The sequence below is a fragment of the Haemorhous mexicanus genome, chromosome 4 (genome assembly GCF_027477595.1).
Source record: "Haemorhous mexicanus isolate bHaeMex1 chromosome 4, bHaeMex1.pri, whole genome shotgun sequence".
NCBI lineage: Eukaryota > Metazoa > Chordata > Aves > Passeriformes > Fringillidae > Haemorhous > Haemorhous mexicanus.
In genome coordinates, this window is record NC_082344.1 from 11,600,600 (window position 1) to 11,611,852 (window position 11,253).

An 11,253-nucleotide genomic window follows, 5' to 3' on the forward strand; every position below is an offset into this window, starting at 1 on the left:
ATCCTGTCATAATAAAAACAAACCTGAACTTTCTTTCTCTGTCGATAGCAAAAGCTTGAGATTTTACCACTTTACGTGAATTTGACACTATGGTTTAGAAAAAAAATACCCATGTTTTGCTATAGACCTCACATTAGAGATTGAAATGAGATGGACAAGGCATTTGTTTTTTTATGCAGAATAGCCCCTTCCTGTGCCCTACACGACCACCTGACCCTTCCGCCTCACAGCATGGCCAACAGACTCCAACCAAAGGCTTCCCAAGCAGACTCTGACTGCAGGCTCCAACTGTGCTCACAACAGACCCTTCTCTCAACTACTTAACCCAGTCTTTTGTAACACCCATGCTTACTGGATATAGCCGTGACCCATTTAGGGCAAGGCTGTTCTTCCTCTTTGGTAATTAGTACAGCTACAACTCATTAGGGCTGAAGTTGCTTGCATACAACCCTGATTTATAAGATAGGAAAGATCTCAGGTTTGCTCGTGTTTTAAAAAAACCCAAGTTGTAACAGGAAGACCTTTCAGTACACCAGGTTGCTCAGAGCCCCATCCAAGCTGGCACTGAATGCTTTCAAAGGGGGAGTTGGCTGGATGGGAAGGCAGGACTGAGAAGTGAAGGGACCGAAAGGACCTGGATAAAAACTAGCCTCTGCCCTTCCCAAGCCACTTACTTTATGTGATGATGCATCCATGAGCAATTAACCTTTTAACTTCCACTAATGGAATTTACTATCATTAATTGCTTTCTAAACACATCTCATTATATTTCATTTAGCACTCAGTCATTGTTCAGACTGCTTTATGACTTGGTTGGAGGGAGGAGGTGTTTAGCATGAAAAATGTAAGATCTTAGCAGTGATAGGAGTGACAATCAAATTAATATTTGTGACAATTAAATTAATATTTGACTTTTTAACTTCCACAGTGCTTATACCCTTCTGTTTGGTACTCCTTTAAAAACCCATCAAGGCTACTCTGTATTATTTTTCATTTATTTTGAGGAGGATAAAGAAGTACTGAAGCTTCCAGCAAGCTCATAAGTTTGAAAATCTCTGCAACTGTATCTTTTTAAGCAACTTGCCCCCTTGAAGTCTGCTCTTTAAAGACAGAAAGACCATATAGCCTATTAGAATATAAAGTAGGATGTAAACCGAATAGAGTAACTGCCAGATAAAGCACTCCAGGAATTAAATAAGATGAACATGTTTATTTCTGAATCCCTTTCAAATTAATTCTCTGTAGCAGAAAGAATTCAAAACAAACTCATTTGTTGAAAATTCTGGTAGCTGCCATCTATCAAGTTTGTAAATCTTTATAAATTTGCTAGTTAAAAGGAATGTGTCATTTATATTTGACACTGGCAGAGTTCCAGGTACTATTAACCAGACAATCCATTAACACTTGGGGAAAAAAAGAAATACAAACACAAAATAATCACCCAGAAAAAAATTATGCCCAGGCTTGCATTGTTCAAAAGAACATTTAACTAGGGTTTATATGCACAAATGTAATCTGATCTGTTTGTCCTAGTGTACTATGATATTTGTATAAAATACATCTTAAGTAACCATTCCAATAGCTACTAAATCCTTCACCTAAATATCAGCCCCTGCACGGGGGAAAGCTTTAAGACATGCAGCTCCAAAAATGCACCAAAAGGTCCAAATAGAAATTTTCAAGAACTTCTGCCATCAAAAGAGTTAATCTACCCTTTGAAGATCGATCCTTGCACAAGAACAGTAGAACAAGTTCCAATTTATGGCAAGTTCCTTCTTCTTCAGCTTTCCTTCTCCTTCTAAAAAACATCCATGACTGTGGACCACCACTACTCCATAAGATCCTCATGATTCCAAGCTGCCACTGTGACGGGCATGTGAACTACCAGACATGTTTGTGCCTATTCCAGGCAGAACCCTGAGTTATGACACCACACTAAAGAGAACCATGCCCCAGAAAGCAAAAACAATTTGGCAGGAGGCACAAGTGGGAAGGTGGCAAATGTTTCCTCTCACCACCCTCCACTGATAGAATAGTTTGGGGAGCATGGAGTCCTTTCTTGCATGCTCCCAGCAATGAAAAAAAAAATGAAAATATGTGACTTGCTCTGGACAAGCTGTGTTTCTTGAAAGCCATACAAAGCTCAGAGAGCTGGAAGTGCTTTACAGGAGTCAGTGGCATTCTCAAGTGATGGATCTCAAGGTCACACTTGGCCCTGTGCCTCAGACGACTAACCAAGAAAGGCTGAGATTACCTTGGAAGTATGTAATTAAGTGATAACATCATTGCCCCTGTGCTTTGCAGAACAATTCACTTGTGATGAACAATTTCTTCTCCAGCCTTGTAACTGAGTCACTGAACATTTAATTGTTCTATCAAAGAACAAACAGGCAACAATGTTATTGTTGTTGGAATTCCTAGATGAAAAAAAACAGTAAAACTTGCCAAATGGAAAGAACCAACTGCCCCCCCACCTCATGCTCAAATTATAGCAGGTAAGAAGATTAATGAAGTTGTTTCAGTCTTATACTTCTATACAATCTTGTGCAAATTAGAGAAAATAATAAAAATTGTGACTTTTCAAAGTTTTCTTGACCTTTCTTCCAGCAGAAGTTGGGCCACTCAGCAGACATTGCTCCCAGATCAGCTTTTCTGCACCCCTAGGAGCACCTCATTTAACCAGGTTTGAGCAAAACCACGGAACTGGTGCTCAAGACTGTGGCTATATTGCCTCAAATTTGCCCTTCAAAATAAAGTACAACATATTCTGACCCAACTTACACAGGGTGAGGACAACAAGATTTTAATTAGCACATGGGGAAAAGGCAAAGCTCCTTCAAGACAGCATCACCTGATTTTTGTCTCTATGTTGCCTTTCTAAAAGTCTATTTTTGTAAGGAGGACATGCATGTTTCCACACATATATAGGATGTCACTTTACTATTTTTAGATATCTGCCAGTCTGGTGGTGCTGAAGTTCTCATTGTATAGAACATAAAATGATACATAAATTAGCAAAACTGAGGGTACCGTCACCTCAACAGTCTTGTCTTGCCAACAAAATTTCTGTGAAATATATTCTTTCTGTGTGTTCTGAGAGCAGCAATTTTATTGGGGTAGTCTACTATGAGACCTAAGAAAAAAGATGGCAGTCCAGTGATGCAGCATGGTCCAGCTGTTAGTAAAGAATTAAACTAATCTTGCAGTCCCTACTTGCAAGATTAGTTTATTTGTGGAATAAAAAGTGAAGAAAAAGTTCCAGTCTCACCCCAAACAGTACACTGAATATTATTGCTAAAAAATTTATACCCTCATTATGCTACTTTCTAGTACCATAACTTGCTTTCTGCACCAGTATCATGAAAAAACACTCCTAGAGTCCTGAAAGAACCAATCTCATCTTCTTGAGTTCAACATGTGGGCAAACCTAAGCTATACCAGATCCAAAATGACACCCAAATAGTCTCATAACTTCAAAATTGCTCTGATCAATGGCAATGAGAGGAAGGGGTATGAAATTTTCTATACTTGAGAAAATGTAGTTTGCAGGCCACAAAATGCCATTAGAATCTTAATAGCAAAAATGGGCATTTGATACTGGCTTTCAAGCACAACTCTGATCTCATCAGAACTGAGAGAATCTCAGCAAAACCAAAGTAAATATTTAGCACAGATCTAGTCAAGTTCTAAACATTTAAAACAAGGTTTTAAATTAAGAGCTTTGATCATTGGCAAAGTTGGAGCAAAATTTGATATGTTTGCAAAATTGCTTAAGAGGTTATGGAATAGAATCTGACATCAAAAAGTAGCTACTGGCCCTTTATTGTGGTGTTAGTTCTAAAATTTAGGTGAACATTTATTTCTGTGAGAAAATCCTACCAAGATGAGAGGACTATAGCTTTCTCCTGGTGTTTTGGACATTTGGCATTGTTTTGAAGTCTGAATGCAAAGCAGTAACACAGAGACAGCAAGAAAACTCCCCACATCTCAGTGTGTAACATCACACTGACTTAGTGGAACAATATAAACACCATGTTGACCTCACATTGTTATTGGAGGGAGAGATCTAAAAATATCTCCATGCTTTTGCAAACCAGAAAATATTTATGTGACAGATGGGCAGTGAAAAAAGAGGAAATAAGAACACATTAGAAAAAAAAATTCTGCACAAATTTTCATTTTATTGATAGTTGGAAATACAAGAATTGCTGTATGCATGTCATGAACACATGTAGAAAAACCTACCAAGAAGCTAAGATCAACTCTTTATTGGATATTTAAAAATTATTTATTCTTATGATTGATAAAGTTCACAGCATACCCACTTCTAACACTTCAACCTTCACTCTGTGAAGCTTTGTCAACATAACACAGGTTTTATCACTAGAGATTTATATATAGATCCTTAAAATTTCAGATCAAGCAAGAAAAACTACATTTTTGAATTTTTTAATATTATCTCCTTAAAAGCCACAGGCTCTCAGCTAACAGGAAACAATCACCAACTGCTGTGACCCCACAGCAGTCACAGCTGTTTGTCTGCAGAGGGTAGTGGATGAATTCTGCCTTGCCTGTCATCAGAGCAACTGGAGTCACTGTATACGATTCGGGTGTGCCATGACTCCTTGCCCATCAACTGTCTGGCATTTCATTCCCAAGGGAGCCACAGCACAGGGAGGGGGACATATCAGGTGTAGGTGCTTGGAAACAGTTCTCTGGCCCGAAATGTCATCTATAGGCTCTATCTTTTTTTTTTTGTTGAAGGCCAGTTGTACCCCAGGTTTAACCCCACAGCACCTACAATTTCAGCGTCATGACTTCAAACTCCTCTGACCTGGTCTTCTGCACTGGGGGTGAGGTAGGAGAGAGATGCCACAGGGCTCCTTTTAAGCAAGGTCTTAGCAAGAAAGTCTAACAACAAGCAGCTTAGTAAAATAGCTAGTTTGAAAAGACTGAACAAAAAAAAAAAAAGATAACAAGAAGTTCTCATGACCCTTGCCACACTGGAAGCCCACATTCATGCAGCATCAGACACACCCTGGATACCAGTGTCATCTGTGGAGAGGTTCCTCTTTTATGGTTATTTGAGCTACTATATAATTTTGTCACCAGAAAGCAGCCCTCTTCAACACTTCTGCTGTCAAACAGAAAGGATGTTGGCTTGAGAACTCACTGCTGGAGGGTTACAAAAAGGCCAGCTTGACAGGTAGCTGTGAGTGGAAGAAACCCACAGACTCTTGTGCTGCCATGAGTGGGCTAAAATGACACTGAAGCAAATTGGCTGTAAAATCACAGAATCATTAGGTTGGAGAAAGTCCTTAAGAATATTGAATCCAGTTGTAAATCTAGCACTTCCAAGTTCACTGATGCTCCATCTGAAAGTCCAGGTGTTATCCTCCTACCTGGAGAAGGGAAAGATAAGAAATCCAGGGGTGTCCCATCATGATGGGGGGGAATAGAGGCAGGCGAGGAGAGCTCCACCCCAGTTGTTAGGCAGGAGGAGATGGGCACACTGCTGAAGGCATCTCAGGGAAGGCTGAGAGGCATGGGCTTTGACAGAGACAATCAGTAGCTTTCAAGAAGAGGGCTCTGAAGCTGGGCTTCAAGAGAAGGTCATACAACAAAACACCAGGAGCTAGCCCAGGAATTTTCCCTTTCACACTTGGGGGGAAACCACCCACACCTTGCCCCACCACCACAGTGTTCCATATGAACTGGGCCTCATACTTTCAAGTACATACTTTCAAGTACACAGCAGGGGAGAGAGGAAGGCCAATGCCAAGGGTAATGTCAACCCACCTGAGAGAGCCTGGAGCTCTCAGGAACACCGCAGGTCTGCAGCCACCCAAGTAACAAAGAGCAGTCAGGAAAGATAAATGTCAGAGATGTTAATTTTTCTTCACTTTCATGCTCATTCTTAATTGAAAGTCACCACTCTCGCTAATTTCTGATGTTTTTTCATTTCACAAATATGAGACTGCTAATATTAGGTAAATCCAGAGGCACTAGGCATTATTTTAATTCTAAGTTACTAGAAAGTAATTTTTTCATGCAAAGCATGTTACAAAGAATAGAAAGAAAAAGTAACTTATTCTACTAAAAATACTGAGAGAGGGAGAAAAAACAAAACATCTCTCTGCAAGGGTTTGGATTCCTGCTGATAGAAAAAAAAATTAAGCATAAAAGGAGCTGTAAGATTTATCATTTGCAAAAAATCTGGGCTGCAAAAACACTGAGAAGGGAGAAAAGCAAATACATGACCTGTCCTGTTTTTCCTTAGTATTACAAGTACTTTCATGCTAATCCAATATTGGACAACACACTTCAATGGTCCATGATTTTTTATCAAAGCATGGAAAGGAGGTCTCTGCTTTTTCTATCAGAGAATACATCAGCCTTAGCTGCTACAGGGGTCAGCTACAAGGTGATATGTGATCAGCATTAGCATTCTGATGTCACTGTCACCCATGCATACATCTGATAACTACTACTCGATAACAAAACTTGGAGCACACAGGTTTGTAGCACAGATCTGTTTCCCGAGTATTCCTAATGACATCTGCAGGAACTATAGAGGAATGGACTCAGCACAAGTGAAAATATAAGATAAGATATAACAAATATTGGAAGTCACGAAATGCAGAAGATTTATCTGAAGTGTTGCACTATCTCTATTCATTATAGAAAATATCAAAGCATAGTGTTAAAAACCAGAGTAGTTTTGCCTCTTAACAAGTCTACAGGAAGCCTGCACTTCCTCAGGAAAACATTAATAGTAGCTGAAAAGTGAACTCTAGCCACATTTCTCCTTGCAGGCGTAAGTGCTGAATCCTTGTTTTCTACTGAAGAGTAAAATTCAAAGCACACAGTCAATTAAATATTGACCTTCTTCCTTTGAAGCATCTGTCTGCAGGGCCATCAAAGGAGGCAGCTGTTTTTGTTGTTGTTGTGGCAGATGTAACAAATTCTGTTCTTCTGAAATATTCGAAGAGCTCACAAAAGGCCATAACAGTATGTGTAAGAGCTGGATGGGAGGAGAAAATCAGCCTATCTTGCTGCAACTCCTGCAGGTGAGGCAGGATGGGCTGTGAAGGGGCCATGCTGTTTGTAAGTTAGCACAAAAAAGACTGGCATAGTCCCAAGTGTGGCTGAAGGATGAAGGAGTCTGTAGATATCTACAAGCTCTTAAGAAAGCACAGATTTGGTGGAGACTGTGCCAGAGGGCTTGAAACTAAGACATCCATGTGGCCTTCTGAGATGCAAAGTTGCTTTATTTCTCTGCTGCAACGGGAGCCCTTTGCCTGTTTCCATGCCAGTTCACAGTGCTGCCACAGGGACTGGAATACTAATATTCAGGGAAGGACCAGAATCTGATTTTTGCACCATTTTCATGAAAGCTTTTCTAAGCTCCAAGCATTACACTAAAGTGCTAAAGAGGACCCTTTATTTGCCAAAGCCATAAGTTCAGGTGGTCAAATTTGAGCACATAACAACAACACATGCCAAAGACGTAGTCTAATATAATAAATTAATTAATCTAAAATAATAACATACTTATTTTCTTCATTTTTGTCAAATACAGTAAAAGGCTGACTACTTACCTCTGTGCTAGGCGCTCTCTGTTAGACTCTTAGTTATAACATCTGAAGGCAGAGATCTAAAGAGATATCTCTTAATAAATTTGAATACATCTATATGTCTGATCATGACCTGCTTAGCTTGTTACCAGAGCCTGAGTCTTCATATTCATAGTGGTTTAAATCAGTAATTTTTGCTCAGATGAGTGAAGCCTATTAAATATCATGACAGGTTTTATCTGAGGATTTGAAACTGATCTACATCTTGCACACTAGAAACAAGTCATCGTGCACCAATTTTACCAAGAGTCACACTGATTGCCTATGCAGGGGAAAACAAACAGGGATTAAAAAAAAACTAAAACCAATAAAATATGAAGAAAGTAAAGCAGACTAAAGGCTCAGACTCGAAATGGACTCCAAGCTCTTGCTCTGACAATATTAAGTATTACATCTCCAGGGCTGAGTAAAACCACAAACAGAAATAACCCTAACATCAGATACTAAAAACACTTTTTAAAAACACCTTACTTGAAAATATATTTATGACCCCAGCACAGGGGAACAGATTACCTCTAATTTTTATGAGAAAAATGAACCTGATGTCCATCAGGTTCTGCTAAAAAACCCCACCCCATTCTAAGGAACTATTTCTCCTGAAATATAGTAGATCTTAATTTCTTCAATCTATTCAATGCATGGCTTTTGCCCTACTGATGCCCTCCTGTCTTAGAAGTATGAACATTTTAGAGGATGCTGAACAATAGAATAAAGCTCAGGAGGCAGACATGCAGCAGGCCCATTACCTTAATTCATGGGAGCTGCATCAATTCAAGTCAATTGAGGACTTCACCAGGACAGCCTGCACTGCATTCAACCCCCAAGTGAAAATCTGCCGTTCTTTTGAAGCCAAAGGCAGAAAGAAACTACTGAAAAATCCAGATTTCTTCACATATGAAAGAGCTAGGTTAGAAAAACTGACTCCTCCGTTGGAAAATCACTCCTGTTTATCTGGGTGGCTTTTATAGACACATTAAAACAGAAAGCTGGTTTCCCTTCAAGCACCTCTTTCCTGCCTACCTTATTTCTTGCCATTCCCAGAAGGTTCAGATCACTTTAAATTCCTACAACACCCTGCAGTTTCCTCTGGAGCTTCCCCATACAGCAGGTCCTGAAAGCTACTGTCACACCAGACTTTCCCCACCAATGATAACCTGTTATAGAAGACTAATGTGATAGCTGACTCTCACAATTAAGAGATAGATGTGTATCTTAAGAGAAGTTTTGTAGATGTATAGCGATGTTATTGTAATATGTGCTCCCATAGTCCTCTTTCCCCTCCCCCTTGTAATAGCCTTGGTAGTCACGGTACTCGGGGAGGGCTGGCTTATTACTGAGGCACAACATGGCAACACCTGACCTCCAGTCAAGATGTAAAAAAGTGATCTCCACCGATGGACTGCAGAGAAGGAGTTGACTGAAAAAACCTTGGGAGGTGCTAAGGGTATAAAAGGCAGAGCACCCATTTTGTAGATGAGCACATGGCTGCTGGTCACAGAGACTCCCAGCACTGTAATTTTTCCTTATTCAGCCCTTTGTTGTATTTTTGTTAAGGTTTAATAAACCTTTGAAATTTTAAAAGTGAGTATCCTTTCTTCAATAACCTAGCAGTAAAACAAGTCTGAGAGGAATCTCCCAGTTTCTTCACAGTAGGGAAAATCCCAGCCACTGCTGGAGTAAGTTCCACATCAGCATCCTCTAGCCTGGTTATTTCCACACATGACAACATTTAGTTTTCATTCTTGTCAACCTTGTGGCTGACAGGGACTGTTCACCAGCTGGATGTACAGTCCTTGGGCCAGGTTTCAAAGTTTTGCCCTGAGAGTCACTTCTTGAGAGGCTGCACAGAGCAGTAACAAACAGGAGAGAGAGCAGCAGCACAACAGCACAAGTTAAAGGAGGGAATAAAAGGCTCATGGAAGGGAACAAAACTGTCCCTGATAGAGTAATGTAGATGTACAAGGACTCAAGCTTTGTTTACAACTACCCATACTCCAGCTTCTTCTGCCCACTTCTGTATTTGTAGGGAAGAGTAGCACAATTTTATGTATCAGCAAATCCCAGCTATTGTCATGAATGGCTTTTAAATAAGCATATATGTCTATTGGGGGATAGGCTTTGTTCATTTTTTTCTTTCTCTTAGGGAATTTTTATCCCATTTGTTGCCTCAGAGACCAGAATGATGGATACTTAAAAGAGACAAAGGATGTGGCCAAGGTGCAGGGAGGGGTGCAGCTAGCTGCATCTCTTAGCTTTCTCTTGGGAAAGGCAGAAACACCACGAGATTTTGGCTGGGGAGTGGGGGCTGGGCTCATCCCTCACTCTCTCTGGCTCTCAGGACTGGAGGGGAAAGGTCAGGCTGCTGCTACTGAGGGCAGAATTCGCTGACACCGCAGAGATCAGCCCTTGAATGCTTCTCCGGCTAGGGATGAGCCTTTGCTTGTAAAAGCAACCTTTGAACTGGGACCTTTTTCAATGCCCAGCCTCACTGAGAAGGACCCTCAGCAACTGCTCGGGTGCCTCAGGGAAAAACCCAGGATCCCAACCCTTTCGCTGTTCCCAGAGGGAGAATCTCCCGGCTGCATGTGGCAGCGCCCTGCGGCTGCCCACCTGCACTGCCCAGCCCGGATGTTTTCTGGTGCTGCTTTGGGCTTTTTGCTACACTTTAACCCAACATCCCATGCCCGACAGGACACCCTGCAATTTTTTGCTACCCTGGGTGTGCCCACCTCTGCTGTTCCAGCCTGCTGCTCCAAGGTTCCTCCTGTACTCCATTACACAACCTGGAGGGGCACTGAGACTGGCTCCTTCCTGTGGCTTTGCAAAGGGAGCCCCTTCTCTCCTCTCTCCCTTTGTGCCGCCCGAGCCGCCATGGCCGTGTGGAGAGGCGGCCGAGCTCGCGCCACAGCGCCCCCTGCAGGCGCGGGGGAATCATCGCACCTGCCCTGCCCGGCCGGGAGCCACCAGCGCCCCTGCTGGCCGTGACCGGAACTGCACCGGAGGGGAAAGTGCCCGAGGGCTGAGCGAGGCTGCGGGTGGGTCTGTGCTGCTGCTCTGCTCGCCGCTGCTGCTGGTGGGGATCTGTGTCTGGTTTTATATCTATCTATCTATCTATCTATCTATCTATCTATCTATCTATCTATCTATCCATAGATATAAGTAAAAGCTGTAATTCCTCTGCCCATACCTTTGCCTGAAAGCCCAGCAGTTTCAAAGATACTATAATTTGGAGGAAAGGGAGTCCCAAGGGAGGTTCCTGCCTTCCTTGGCAAACTCCTGTCTCTAAAACCAGGACAACTTCACATTCCAAAAGAGGCTTTGGTAGAAGTAAAACTCTTCAAGGTATTTCAGTATGAATCCCCAATCAGTTAATACATTCTCTGTGAACTGCTTTACCAGCATTACATGCTGCAGCAGAAGGAACTGTATTAATAAGCACAACTGGCCAGCTTTTACTTCCAGCCCCCCCACATTCCTCCACTCCATTGTAACCAAAGCCCTATGCAGAGCAGCAGCACTGAGGTTGTGATGGAGGTTTGGTACCTTCCCTGCTTATTTAGAAACTGAGTTTCAAGTGCAGGAATTTCCCGCTGGGAGAGAACAGGTGTCCCTCAGT

General features: G+C 41.7%; 1 long non-coding RNA gene across 1 annotated transcript; it reads right to left on the reverse strand.

Annotated features, from left to right (window-relative positions):
* Positions 1–4,161: 4,161 nt before the first annotated feature.
* LOC132326077 (uncharacterized) lies at positions 4,162–10,528 on the reverse strand. Its single transcript, XR_009486124.1, has 3 exons — positions 10,367–10,528; positions 5,800–5,835; positions 4,162–5,402 (listed from the first exon to the last, which is right to left on the reverse strand). It is a non-coding gene; the product is annotated as an uncharacterized LOC132326077 (long non-coding RNA).
* Positions 10,529–11,253: the final 725 nt, after the last annotated feature.